The sequence below is a fragment of the Solanum stenotomum genome, chromosome 7 (assembly GCF_019186545.1).
Source record: "Solanum stenotomum isolate F172 chromosome 7, ASM1918654v1, whole genome shotgun sequence".
Classification (NCBI taxonomy): Eukaryota; Viridiplantae; Streptophyta; class Magnoliopsida; order Solanales; family Solanaceae; genus Solanum; species Solanum stenotomum.
Genome location: NC_064288.1, coordinates 31,244,849 through 31,260,815, shown reverse-complemented (window position 1 = coordinate 31,260,815; position 15,967 = coordinate 31,244,849).

Sequence of the window (15,967 nt, the reverse complement as noted above, 5' to 3'; positions counted from 1 at the left end):
AAATTCCTCTAAGTGAGTCATTCCCAAGATCTTTTCTCAATCTGCAACAATCCTGAAGCAAGAGTATGTGAATGCTGGACAACTCAAGGCTGGGACCTATCTATCAGAAGGCTATTGAATGACTAGGAAGTAGATAGAGTGGCTTCTTTCCTGGGAAAATTAGGGGGAACTAATCTAGTAACAAATGCACCAGATAGAGTTATTTGGAAGCACAACAAGGATGGCAAATTCACAGTAAACAGTGCTTACAAGAAAGGCATACAAGTTGGGGTTATAGGCTACCATCATCACTGGAAGAGTATTTGGAGGGGATTGATTCCCACCAAAGTGAAATGCTTCACTTGGTTAGTCATCAAAAGAGCTTGCTTAACTCAAGAAGTGTTGCAGAAGAAAGGAAAGCAACTAGTCCCTAGGTGTTTCCTATGCAATTTGATTGGGGAAACAAACAATCACCTATTTTTAAATTGCAAATTCATTGCACAGATTTGGGAGCTGTTTCTCAACATCACATGTTGTAGTTGTTCTATGCAAGAACACACCTCTAATCTTTTTAAATGTTGGATCAGAAGGGGGGTAGCAAGACTCAAAAGAAGTGCTGGAAGCTAATACCATCATGCATTTGGTGGTCAGTGTGGAAGGAAAGAAATGGGAGATGTTTTGAAGATAGATCTAATTCCATTCACAAAGTAAAATGGAATTGTTTGGTATCTTTACTTTTTTGGTGTAAACAACTCTGCATAGAAGATGTAGATCAAATTAAAGAATTAATAGGGAGCTTGTAATTTCGCTTAGGGATGTAAATTTTGAAGGTGGTCAGCATGTCCTTAATGCTGAAGAATACAACTTTACCAATGTTCAAAAAAAAATTAGCAAGGAATCTTTTACAAGGAAGAGCTTTGTTAGTGGGACAAAGACAAAACAAGGCATCATATGCCTAATATACTGATGCCAAATAGCAAACCCATGGTGGAGAAAGTTGCATGATATATAATAGCCCAAGGAGGTTTAACTTGTCATGCAAACCTACTCGTGAGACCTCACCAGAGTGTGGATACGTTTGAATGGTAAATTATGAGGTAACTGAAAAAACTAAAAGTATGTCAGAGAGCATTCAAAGTAGGCAATAAAATGAGGAGATGTCAACTATTAAAAGACTTCAAGTTCAATGCCAAAGATCCAAAATAGTTTAGGAGAATGGGTGTTCAAGACAAAAATGAAGACATAGACAACGATCAAGAAAGACTTGTAGCAAAGGATCCAAATAGGAGTGTGAGAAAGTGAGGCATTATACAATCAGATTAATATGCAATTGAAAGCTCAAAATGAGTAAGAAATGCTAGTGTGATCCAATTTGCGTTAGCATGAAATTAAACAATGTTTCCATAACACAAAGATATTGATTGAACACCAATGAGATAGTAGGAAGTCTGCTACATCCCACGCTCACCTGACATATGTATGCAATCAGCCTTATGCTTATCAGTATGTAGATGGACAAACCTAAACAAATTTTATGTCCTTGCACCAAAACACATTGTGAGATATTATTGAGGCATCATAACCAGTCAGGATTTTGTGTAGAGTGAAGGAGGAAAATGAATGTTGATGGATTTATGATTACATAGGGGACCTAGTGCCAGTGGCGTAGCTACCCTTATGTCAGGGTGTCCAATTGGACCTTCGTCGAAATATTATACCGTATATAAAAGTAAAATGATAAACAAAGTGGCTAAATAACATATTTTGGACACCCTTGACACAACAATATGATGTAGCCTAGTGGTTCAAGTTCCTTGAAAGTGTTAGTGTGTTCGAATCCCACTAGTAGCAAATTTTTTTTACTTTTTTAAGAAAAGCAGGTTCACTTTAGTACTTGGGTGAAAATTTGACTCTGCCACTGCCTAGTACAACTAACTGCATTTGGGATCAAACGCTATTGATAATAACACTAGTACTCTTTATAGCTAAGTTATTGGTGAAGCAATAATAGTTATTAAATTGAAAAGAGAAATAGGTAGAATATCTTACTGGAGAGTTGATGTTCATCTCTTTGCATTTGCAAACCTGCAATAAACAATATTAGGGGGGAAAACAATATTTAGGTATATGAGCTTGTGGTGAAAGAAAAAGAAAGGACCTCGATAATCCGATCCCACGTATCCCACGCGCATCACAATTCTCTTTTTGATGAAAGGATCCCATTGGTTGCTTTTCACAGATAAGTCTTCAGGTGATGTCGAAAAGCACCGCACTATCTTTACGGTGCGTGAACGTGAAAATCTCAGATTTGTGACAGGGATTTGAGGAAGCCGCATACAAATCCCTGCCATGACACATGCAACTATCCACAATCAACATGCACTGCCATTTCTCTTATCTCACTCCAATTAACTGGAGAAAATTAATGAAAGGTGTCCATTAGTGGTCGCAAATGGGCGGGTTGGGTCAAATTTGGGCGGGTTGAAAATGGGTCAACATAAGATGGGTAATAATTCAATCCATCCATATTTGATATAAGTAAAAATGAATTGGGTAACAAATGGGTTGGGTAAAATACTAGTTTACCCATGTTTTACCCATATTTTCATGAGTAAATAGTACTGTACTTAAGAATTCAACATGGAGAAAATATTTTAGTCTTTTTTTAGATGAAATATGTTTAAAATGCTTCATTTAGTTTTATTGTATCATAAAAGTAAAAAAAAAATCCTATAACTTTTCAATATAAAATAAATTTATGTTTTCCTAGAAAATGTTTTCCTGGAAAACAAGTAGACTTTTGACTTATTTTCTCATGTTTGGTTGGTGAGTAGAAAAATTTTCCAGAAAAGATTTGTAGTGTTTGGTTTATGAATGAAATTTTTTTTTGAGAAATATCTTTTATTTTTACTAGAGTAGAAAATAATTTTTGAAATTGAAAATATTTTTTAACAACAAACTTAAATTTTTTTTTCGGGATTGGGGAGGGGGGGCTGATAGTGGGGCTGGCGAGGGAGGATTGAGGGTAGGGGTGAAAAAATAATAATTTGAAGTTGAAAATATTTTTTAAAAACCAACTTAAAATATATTTTTTTTGGGGGAGGGGGGGGTCGATGGTAGGGATGAAACAATGAAATTTTGAAGTTGAAAATATTTTTTTAAAAACAAACTTAAAATTATTTTTTTTGGGGGGGGTGGGGGTGGGTGGGTGGAGGTCGAGGATAGGGGTGAAAAAATGAAATTTTGACGTTCAAAATATTTTTAAAAAATAAACTTAAAAAAAAATTGGGGTGGGGGCTAGTGTGGGGGGCAGGGGTTCGAGGGTAGGGGTGAAAATGTTTTCCTTCATAGCAAACACACCCTAAAACATGCTTAATGCACTTTAAGCAATGTCAATACTAGAACATGTTTTGCTTATTTTATACTATTATTTATTATCTAATATAAAATTAAACAAATAAAAAATATATTTAACAAAAGAAACGTACATTTAAAATAGATATTTTTGGAGGGCCAAAGACTTCACAGTTTCAATTATAGAGAAAAATAATTAGTTTTATAGAAGAACATAAAAAGGAAGAGAAGTTACAATATATTTGGTAATATCATGAATTTTGAGTGAACAAAAGTTAGAAGCTTAAGTCATTTGGCTAATCCATATTTTACCCATATTACCCATATTTTTATGGGTTGAATATGGGTATCAACCCATATTTTACCCATATAAAAAGTCACTCACCCAACCCATTATATGGGCGGGTTGGACGGGTTACCAAAATATGGGCTCATTTTGCCGGCACTAGTGTCAATTAAGTTTGAGTTTTGTTTTTTGTGACACTTTGACCAAGAAAGGGTCAAATCCACTTAAAATATAATTAAGTAAATATAGAACCAAATTAACATTTTCAGAACTTTCTAATCTTTCATAAAATACAAAAAACATTTCATTTTTCAACTTTTATAATTCTATCCAAACCATTTTTTTTTTAAAAAAAGTAAAAGAAAATAGAGTTTTCTCTTCTTCTTCTCCCAATGTTCTCTCTTCTCTTCTTCTTCTTCCTTAGAAAATCCAAAAATCCGACAATCAAAATAAATATTCTCCCACATTATCTTATCTTCCTCATCTCCGGCTGTGACTCTCTCCTCTTTCTGAATTGAAGATTGTGTTCGACTTAAAATGGGTAAGTCATTTTTTTGAAAGATTTTACAATTTTCGAACAATACTAATTTTTTTCTTGGGTTAATGATCAATAAATCGTTTATAGATGTGAAAATTGAATAATAGTGTAATGGTACCTATTATTTATTGTTTTTGAAAGAAAATCAACAAACCCAAAAAAGCCCTAATTTTGAGGAAATGTATATGTATTGTTAACATTCAGTGAAAAGTCGTTTTTTGTTGCTTTTGTTGTTCTTTTTGTGACCATTTTGTTCATATAATTTTAGAAATATAGTCTTGTTCAGTTGTCCAACATATATTTCATTTGTTGAAAGACGTGTCGTATGTTGCTGCATTTTAGTGATATGTTGGTATATATTCCAAAGAGTTGTCATATGTTGGAACATATCACCTATGTGTTAGGGAAACAAAATGGCCATATGTAGTAATAGAAGATTCATCTGTGGCACATGAAGATTCATGTGTGGCCACAGAAGATTCATCTCTATCAACATAAGTATAAATTGCTTACCCATTATTATTTTATAATCAATTGTAAACTCTCACTCTTTTTTTATTTACATTGTAGATGAAATGATACAAGAAGTTTCATCCATGACAACAACTCAATCTTTTATTAGTGTTGCTAGCTCTTCTAGCATCAAATGCTCTTTTTGTCTATGCGAAGAATGTGAGCAACAACATGATTATTTTATTAGTCGTGTTAAAGAACTCACTGATATTTTTAAGGAAATGACTTATAATATTGATGTCCATACATCCAAGAAGATTTCACAACCTTTGAAGTGAAGGAGGTTGAAAAATCTATTTCCCAATCACTATCTATAATTAGTGAAAGAAAAAAATCAATGACTACTGCTCCAGTATCACACTCAAACCCAAAAGGCAAGGAGAAGGAGAAGGAGGAGGAAGAGAAAGAGAATGAGCAGGAGAAGGAGGAGGAAGAGAAGGAGAAGGAGAAGGAGAAGAAGGAGGAGGAGAAGGAGAAGGAGAAGGAGGAGGAGGAGGAGAAGGAGAAGGAGAAGGAGCAAGAGAAGGAAAGGAGAAGGAGAAGGAGAAAGTGAAAAAGAAAATGAAAGAGAAAGAGAAGAAAGTTGAAATCGTCAGTTGTGATGTGAAGCAACAATATCCATTTGAAGGCTTTAACATTAACGGCGAGGGTCCAACTGAACTAATGTCATCCTTCTCGCAATGGATAAACGAGGTCTTTAAAAGCATCATGCAAAAAAGTAAAGTCGTTCAACTATTATTAGTATTTCTTCTTGTGTCCACTAAATAATTATTTATAATGATTACACAATTGCAGAAGAGACAAGGATGATCTCTACTTAGCCAATTACTAGGATCTTGAGTTCAAACAACTTGATTTTGTAGTTGCATTTTGGATCTATGGTTTGCTTACCCCCTCGAGTAGTAACTGCCATACAATGACCATCATTCTTTGGATTCTGGATGGTGTTGCTAGGAAGAGTGCCAGGTTGACGCGGGTTCACTGTAGTAGACAATTGAGTCATCTACTGCTCTAGATGCTTTATTGACACTGCATGGGCATCAACCTTTTGACCAATACCAGACAAGTCGTTTCTCATCTCCTTCACATTCTCATCAGTTGCATTAAACCTTATCATCATCTTGTGCATCATATCTTCAATATGCGCCATATTACCTCCAGCTTCCCTAGCACCAGATTCCCGATTTTGACGGGGAACATAGGGTCCAACCCGATCGTTTCTGTTGCCATAGTTGTTCCTGTTGTAGTTGTTGTCGCGATTGAAGTTCCCATCCCGGACATAGTGACCCTCTCGGTTGTAATTTCCATAGTTTCGACCTTGGTTCCCTTGACCTTGGCGCCAATTTTCCGTGTTGGATCCTTGGGCATTTGGTCAGAAACCCCCCGTCTGATCATTCACAGCATAAGTATCCTTTTCATAGTAACACTCATCAACTGGTGGTGGAGTTCTAGTTAAGTAGTTCACTGCATTTCTGCTCCTCCGCTCACATGCTTCAATACCAATCCCAACTCTGTCCTCATCTGGGGCATCTCCTCACAAATATCATCTGCAGAGTTGACGGGTGTATTATGAACGGCAAATGTGTTTCTCCCAGTATCTGACCTCCTAGTGCTCCATGCTTTGTTGTTGCGAGAGATCCTCTCCAATATTTCAACAATTTATGCATATGTACAATCACCATATGAACCTCCAGCAATAGTATCAAGAACTGCTTTATTGTTATCATCCTGTCCTCGATAGAAATATTCCTTCAGCGACTCATCATTAATGCGGTGATTTGGAACACCTCTTACGAATGCAGTGAATATGTCCCAAGAGCTGCTCACAGACTCTCCAGGTAATGCTACAAAATTGTTGACCCTATCTTTGTGATTTAGCTTCTTGGACACTAGATAGTACTTCGCTCGAAATACGTCTGTCAGTTGGTCCCATGTAAATATTGAGTTATAAAAAAGCTTAGTGAACCATACTACAGCGTCGCATGTCAGTGACAGAGGAAACACTCGTAATCCAATGACATCCAAATCCAGGTCTGGTTTATTTACACAACTTTTGCAAACCACCCTTAGCTTGGCTAAGTGAACATGTGGATCCTCCGATGGCGATCCTGAGAATAAGCCTCTTGCTATAAGCATCTGCATCAAACTACTAGTCACCACAAATGTGTGCCCTGGAGGTAAAGAGGGTAAGACAATAGGTCCATCAGAGTTTTCTATATTCATGTTGCCCCGATAGTTGTCATGTTGTCGTGGGCCTAGTGGATCTTGCGCCCTCAGCGTATCTCCCAATCGATTTTCAGCTGGAACCTGGTTTTCCTCACCAACTACCTTTTGTTGTTGTAACTAAACTGCATCATCTAGATTCCCTTCGATAGGATCAATTGGATTTCTTTGATTGTTCATTCTTCGCAAGGTGCGATTCAGCTCTGGATCGTAAGGAGTAAGTGGTTCACCCTGGCTCCGTGTACTTGGCATACATTAGAGTCAGAACCTGAGAGGGACAAAAACAAATAGAAAAAGTAAAATTAGGAAATATTTGACTAACGTTTAATAATGTAGTTAAAATAAATCTAAAAGCCAAATTCCCCGGCAGCGGTGCCGAAATTTGATACGCTCAAATTACACCTCTCTACAGAAGTATAAGCGATCGTTATCAAGTAAAGAACCCAACTTGTAGGTTGGGGTCGATCCCATGCGGAAAATGGTTTAGACTTTACTTTAACCAACAATTACATTCAATTAGTCAAATTACTTCCAGAAACAGGTAATAAAAAATGGGGGTTTTGTTTGTGTGAAACAAATAGTAAGAATTTAATAAGTAATGAGTAATCAAAACTCAACTTTGGTTGTTATCAAGATAAGAGAAATAATTAGGGTATACGTGTTCCCCACAAGCTCATAACGCAGTAATCCTTATAACAGCAATCCTTTCCTAGTGTATTACATGCAAAGTGATAAGTTAGGTATCTCTAAATCCTTGGTCCGGCATCTAGAGAATTTCACCCCGCACCTTGGTTCGGCTACGTGTGTATAATTTACTAACCCTTACCTTTACCTCATATTAGACATCATAATCGATGTTTGGCTTAGTTATTACTTCGCACCAATCGACACTATCCTATTAGATAGTATCACACTAAATCTATTTTGATAATTCTTTTCTTGTTGATTACCTCCTTGGTCCGGCAAGTAGCAACAAAGCGAGTTCTAACGCGTGCACTAGTTAAAAAGACTTCTAAATGAAAGAATTATCAATGCATGCAAAACACTATTCCAGAATTGCTTATTTACTATTCATACTTTGTTAATCGCTCATGGTTCCCACAACCCTAGTTGTGGATTTAGCTACCCATATTAGCAAGAACACAATTCATAGTTTCAGATGAAGGAATCATGAACTTACGTAAAGAGAATAATAAACCCAGAAATTTAACTTGAATTGCAAAGCCAAAATCTTCAAAACAAACTTAGGAAATCAATAATTACTAGAGTTGCAAATTAATCTCCAAAAGCACAAAGTAAAACTAGAATAATAGTGTCTAACCCCCAAAAACGAGGTTTGCATGCCCTATTTATAGAAAACAAATCCTATATTAAAAGGGAAACAAATTAAGGAAAGTTTGTTCAGGCATGCGTCCTCATTCCACGAAACTGACTTACGGACCGTTAATGGATCTACAGTCCGTAAGTCCCTTCCGTCAGCCAGGACTTAGAAAATATTTCAGCTCCCAAAAATCAGCTTCTCTGAAGCAAACGACGGACTTGTAGGACGGACCGTAGATTTATCTACGGTCCGTCAATACCCTCCGTAGCTCCACACTTAGATTCTTCAAAAATCAGGTACTGGAACCCTCGCAATCTCATTCTACGGATCGATCAGTACAGTCCGTAGATCGATCTACGAACCATCAATGGCCACCGTGGTTCCACACTTAGTCAGATTTCCCTGATTTATCATCCATACCTTGCCTGCTGATCTACGATCATCACCTACGTACCGTCAATGGATCTACGGTCCGTAGATCACCTCCGTGAATGCCCTTTTACTGCATTTTTCTCAGCTATCTCTATACTTCTGTGCCTGAACATCTTTCCTGCAAAATACAATAAAAACACATAAAAACCAATACAAAAAGGCACTAGACACACACAACTTGTAAGTAAAATGTATTAGAAATACTGTAAACTCACGGTATATCACATTTCCAAAGAAGAAGGACTGGTTCTACGTAATGTCTCAACCCAATAAGTGTTGGACTAATGAGGTAAATTCATGCCCACTTTTATCTTTTGATTAAGACATGAATACATACAAATAAATTGATATAGAAATACACATGTTGATGCATATGTGCAGTATGTGAATGTAATTTTATATTATTTGCGGAAGAAGTCGAAGCAACAGAGTCATTCGAACGATATACCACTACTAATTATTTTTTCAAAACATATATTGACAATGCCAGTGTTGTTCCTGAATATGAGAATAAAATCGTTGGCACTATCAAAGGGTTTGGTATACCTGGTGGACTGCCTTGGCACCTCACATATGAGGTTTATGTCACTGTAAATTATAATGGGGAGTTTCATTGGGTCTTGGAAGTCGTTGTATTGAAGGAACGATGTATACAAGTGTATGATTTGATGTCCTCATCTAGGACTAACATAAAATTGTGCTCTGAGATTCAAAAGTTGTCTACATTGTTTCCAAAGTACCTTGAATCCAGCAAATTTTTTTATCAAAAGGACCGAACCAACTGGTAAGTTCTTGAATCTTACCAAGGAAAGAACAAATCTCACCCATTAGAAGTTAGACATGTTACTGGTATTGCCCAACAAGCAAGCAATAGTCTGTAAGTATCACATTTTTTTATCTTACCACTATTGAAATGTGATGTTATTATAATTTCTAATTGATGATATACCATGTAGAGATTGTGGACTTTTTGTTGCTGCATATGCTGAGTTTTTGAGTGATGGACTACAACTAACATCTTCTAGAATTAGTTCTGAAACCCTTCGCATGAGATATGCTTCACTCCTATGGAATTATGGGATTTTAAAGGTTCGGAGTGACTATGTTAGTAACAATGAAGACCCACAGAGGCCTAGACCTAAAAAAGCAAAGTTCGATGAGAATGTTGTGATTACCACCATTGATTAGATTGATGGCTATGTACACCATTGTGAATTACCTTTTTGTTGATAAGTTGTATAAAACAATTGCTGAAGTGTTCATTTTTGTTGATAATATTAATATTAATGATTATTATTAATTTTTTTTTTGGAACAAATGTCAATTATGATGGAAAGGAAGAAATGTGGTGTATGTGGCAACATATATAACCTTTGTTGTAAAAAATACTTCAGAATTATCTGCATGTGCCCCAACAGAAAGGATATATGTGGCAACATATGTCACAGAAAGAAGATATGTGGTAATATGTAATAGAAAGGAGATATGTGGCAACATTATATTGTCACCAATTGTTTATTTTTGCTGATAATATTAATATTAATGATTATTATTATTATTATTTTATTTTGTTGAAACAAATGTCAATTATGATGGAAAGGAAGAAATGTGGTGTCTGTGACAACATATATAACCTCTATTGTAAAAAACACCACAAAATCATTTGCATGTGCCCTAATAGAAAGGATATATGTGGCAACATATGTCACTGAAAGAAGATACGTGGTAACATATGTCACAGAAAAGAGATATGTGGCAACATATGTCACATAAAAGAGATATGTGGCAACATATATTGTCACCAATTATTCATTTTTGCTGATTATACTAATATTAATGACTTATTATTATTTTATTTTGTTGGAACAAATGTCAATTATGATGGAAAGGAAGAAATGTGGTGTATGTGGCAACATATATAACCTCTGTTGTAAAATACACCACAGAATTATCTGCATGTGCCCCAACAGAAAGGATATATGTGGCAACATATGTCACACTTTAAATTGTCGAAATTAAAAAAAAAAGATTTAAAACAATCGTCCCTTCATTTTTCCCTCTCTTCTCTCTCTCCTCTCCTCTATAAAAGGTCGTTTCGTTTCATGTTCCAAATTTAATTTATTTTTACTAATTTCCATTTTCTTTTCTCTTCTTTCCTTTATCTCGTTCCATTATTCCTTCATAGATCAAATTGTTGCGATATTTTCTACAACATCAGTGGTAATCTGTTGCGATCCTCTTCTACAACAAGGCGTCGTTGCCCTCATCATTTATAGTTCATAGTTGATATCGTATCAGGTAAAATTTAATTAGGGTTTGAAATACTTATTGGTATTAAATCTGGACATTTTTAGTGGTTTTATCACTAATTTGTTTGTAGGATGTTGGGTTGTTATTCCTTTTTAAATATTATCTGATTTCAAAAGGCTTAACCCCAAAAAACAAATTTTAGGATATATATATGTTGCCACATATGACATGTCACGCCTCGAGCTACCCCCGAGACGCGAACACGGGACCTAGGATCACAAGTGACCCCAAGCTAACTTTGCTGGCATAGTCATAAGCATACTAAAGATAAACTGAGAAATAAAGTTGATGCGGAAGCTAATCATAAGTAAATCTGAAATAATGGGGAATACCCATATACTAACTAAATATATAAAACTCTGAGAGTTTCAATACAAAAACATATCAAACTCGAAAGACTAAGCTGAATCTAACTATGTCTGAAATAAGCCTCTAAACTGACAAGAAATGTTGGGACATGCCCCAACTAGATCTAGCAAAACTGAAACTAAAGACAAAAAGCGATAAAGATATATAAGTCACTAGTCCTCGAAGAATGAGGACTCACCACTGATGTTGCTGAACTGAAGATCGGGAAATGATCTAAGCGTGATTTGGATGCTGAGAACCTGAACCTACATCACGAGAAGATGTAGCGCAGAGTATGCGTCAGTACTTGAAAGGTACTGAGCATGCAGGATAGAATAAAGTTGAAATAACATATAACTGAACAAAGCAATAAAGTAATGATATAATCTGAACATGATATAGATACTGAATATTGAGCTAACTGAATGCAATGACCAATTTATAACATGCTGAAACTGAATACTGAATGTACTGATAATTGGTCAATGCAATACAATCTGACTGAACTGTGGGAGCTACTAATAATCGATAATAAAACCACATAAGATAAATGTGGAGTCCGATGTAGACATCCCATCGAGAGGACCCAATATACCCTGCCAAAGGTATAGAGGCATGCTGGCGTGATCACTGAAATGATGCCCACATAGGGGACTTACAACCTACGTGGCTAGTAGTTCTGGGACTATTTGAGTACGCTGAACCCTAGTCCAACACGGTATTATGCTACTCCCAATGGATTAACTGATTAACCCATTATGACTGAATTTATTTAAGTTACTGGATAGCTAAAACTAAAAATTTAAACTAAGTATGCAACAATTAACTGATATTGATGCATTAATAACTAAGGCATGTATAACTGAATTACTGAAATATCTGACCTAGCATATGTAATTCAAGAGCTAAAGAAATACATAGCTAAGGTTCTGGAATTCATGCATTAAATTGAATATTAACATACTAATCTGATTTGGATCATTCTAACAGCTAAGAACCTAATAATTCTAACATTCAAGAAACCCTAGGTCTAGTCATAATAAGGGAATCAAGAAACTGACTGAAAACTAGGGACCTAATGGGTGAAAGGAACCCACTAGTGAAATCCCACATACCTGGTGACGAATTCCATGGAGAAATCTTTCAATTTCGGGGATGGAACTAATGGAACCTTGTTGCGTTCTTGAACTAGGGTTCTTGACCTCTTCTCTCTTCTTAAGCTCTAATCTTTCTAGGTTTTGATTAATGATTTAACTTAGGTAAGTTCTAGTTATGTTTCTAGGCTTAAACTGACTAAAACCTTATAATTTAGGGTCTAAACGACGTAGCTTAGGGGTCCAACAAAATACGAAAAGACCAAAAGACCCCTGACTTAAAATGTTGTTAGAGTGACCGACGGACAGGACCTACGGGCCGTATGTCAACCTACCGTTCGTAGATTGGGGTCGTAGGTCAAGTCTACCCTACATGACTTCACTAAAACAAGCATAACTTTTTACTCAGAGGTCGGATTTAAGCAAATTTGGTGGCATTGGAAAGAGGATTCAATTATATATCATATCATAGGTGATGGGACACATAATTCCTTTTGTGCTAGGAGTGATGACCATTTGAAGTTGACCCAATCAGCAATTTCCCCCTAACTGGCTGCTGACCTTCACCAACGATCAGACCTATGGATCGTGGATCAAATGACTGTCCGTGCTCGTTGACCGTCGTTCGCGTCAGAGGCTGGGTAAAGGGGGCCTCGATCCACGGACATAGAACACAGATCGTGGTCTGGCATACGGACCATGGGTCTGTCCGTGGGTCGAGACTTAGCTGATATTCTGAGTTGGGTTTAGGGAGGGGTTACAGTGGTGAACCATTGACCACCAGCACAGGCCGTGGTCTAACCTACAGTCCATGGGTGGCAACCATGGGTTACACCTGCAACTTCTCAAAATCTGCATTTTTGGTCTATTTCAAATACGGGGTGTTACATTATCTCCCCCTTGGGACCATGCATCCTCGAATGAAGACTAAACTAGCTGAGTATGGAGGGAAGAAGGTGCAATACCTACAACTAAGTAATAGAAACTGATTTCTGACTGAACTGAGTTCCAAGAACATGCAAATACGCTGAAAATGCAAGGTTGACTGAAGAAACAAAATACTAAGACTGAATTAGCGCATGAATGACTAAAAAACTAAAGAGGAACTATTACCTCAAGATGGAATGTAATCGGAAGGAAAGAGGTGAGGATACTTGGACTTCATGGCTACTTCTGCTTCCCAAGTAGCTCCCTCTACGGACTGACTCCTCCACAAAACCTGGACTGGAGCGACTTCTTTGTTTCTCAACCTTCTAACCTGACGATCGAGAATCTCAACTGGTGCATCCGTATACGAGAGACTATATTTCACAACCACACTCTCTAATGGCACTACGGATGCTGGATCACCCACACACTTCTTCAATAGTGAAATGTGGAAGACTGGATGCACTGCTGCCAAATCTGTTGGCAACTCTAATTCATAAGCCACTTTACCAATCCTTTTCGAGATTCGGTAAGGGCCTACATATCTGGGACTGAGCTTCCCTTTATTGCCAAACCTCATCACCCCTTTCATAGGTGACACCTTCAGGAAAACCCAATCATCAACTTAGAACTCTTGTTCCCTTCTCCTTACATATGCATAAGACTTCTGGAGACTCTGGGCTGTCTTAAGTCTATCTCTGATGAGTTGCACTTTCTCCATAGCATAATGGACTAAATCTACCCCTATCAAGGCTGCTTCACCTACTTCAAATCAGCCCACAGGAGATCTACATCTACGCCCATACAATGCCTCATAAGGGGTCATCTGAATGCTGGAATGGTAATTATTTTTGTAGGCAAACTCAATAAGAGGAAGGTGATCATCCCAACTACACTTGAATCGATCACACAAGCTCTCAACATGTCCTCAAAGGTCTGAATGGTACGCTCTACCTGACCATCCATCTACAGATGAAATGTTGTGCTAAGATTAACCTGAGTACCAAGACTTTTCTGAAATGACTTCCAGAAATGAGAGGTAAACTAAGGACCTTTATCTGAGATGATAGACAAAGGAACCCCATGCAACCTCACAATCTCATTAATGTAAATCTTGGTGTAATCCTCCGCCGAATTTGTAGTCTTGACCGCCAAAAATCGAGAAGACTTAGTAACCCTATCAACAATCACCCAAATGCAGTCATGTTGTCTGCGAGTACGAGGTAAACCTGTGATGAATTTCATTTTGATCACTTCCCACTTCCAAGTAGGAATGTCAATCTCTTGAGTCATACCTCCTAGTTTTGATGTTCTACCTTGACTTGCTGGCTATTGGGGCACTTAGCCACAAAATCTGCTATATCTCTTTTTATACCAATCCACCAATAGACTTCCTGCAGATCGCGGTACATCATAGTGCCACCTAGATGAATAAGATATCTGGAGTTATGGGCCTCTGCAAGAATATGCCATCTCAGCTCTCCCACACGAGGAACACATAATCGACCCTGGTAGCGAAGCACACCATCTCCCCCTTGGGAGAAAAGCTCAATTCTCTGTTAGTGGACTGCACCCTTAAGTTCAAGTAATATCGGATCGATGTCTTGCTTATCCTTAACTTTCACTACCAAAGAAGATTCTGCCCCATTCTGAACAGTTACACCACCATCTGATATGCTCATAAGACGAACTCCTAGGTGAGAAAGTCTATTAACATCCCTTGCTAGCTCCTTTCTTTCTTCCTCAACATGTGCTACACTACCCATGGATAATCTACTAAGAGCATCTGCTACTACATTCGCCTTACCAGGATGGTAATGCACGCTCATGTCATAATCTTTGAGGAACTCAAGCCACCTTCTCTAGCGAAGATTCAACTTTTTCTAGGTGAATGCATACTGGAGGCTCTTATGGTCTGTGAACATATCTACATGAACACCATACAAGTAGTGTCTCCAAATCTTGAGTGCAAACACTACTGTTGCAAGCTCAAGGTCCTGAGTCGGATAATTCTTTTCATGTACCTTAAGTTGTCTAGAAGCATAAGCTATAACCTAACCTCGCTTCATCAACACATAACATAGGCCGACACTGGATGCATCACAATAGATCACATAATCATCTGACCCCTCTGGTAGAATCAAGACAAGAGTTGTAGTCAACCTAGTTTTCAATTCTGCGAAGCTTTTCTCACAATCATCTAACCATCGAAACTTGACCATCTTCTGAGTCAACCAAGTCAATGGTGAGGCTATGGATGAAAATCCTTCCACGAACCGTCTTTAATAGCCCGCTAGAAGGCAAATGATTGTAACCAAAACTCGCACTTGTTAAATTTTGCAAATAACTGGAGATCTTTGAGAGTTTGCAGAACAACTCTCAAATGACTCACATTCTCTTCCTCATTCCTAGAGTAAATGAGGATATCATTAATAAAGACGATAATGAAGAAGTCCAAGTACTGCTTGAACACTCTATTCATCAAATCCATGAAAGCTGCAGGAGCATTGGTTAGTCCAGATGACATGACTACAAATTCATAATGACCATACCGAGTTCTGAAGGTTGTCTTTGGAATGTCACTATCTCTGACTTTAAGCTGATGATAACCTGATCTGAGGTCTATCTTTGAGAAATGACTA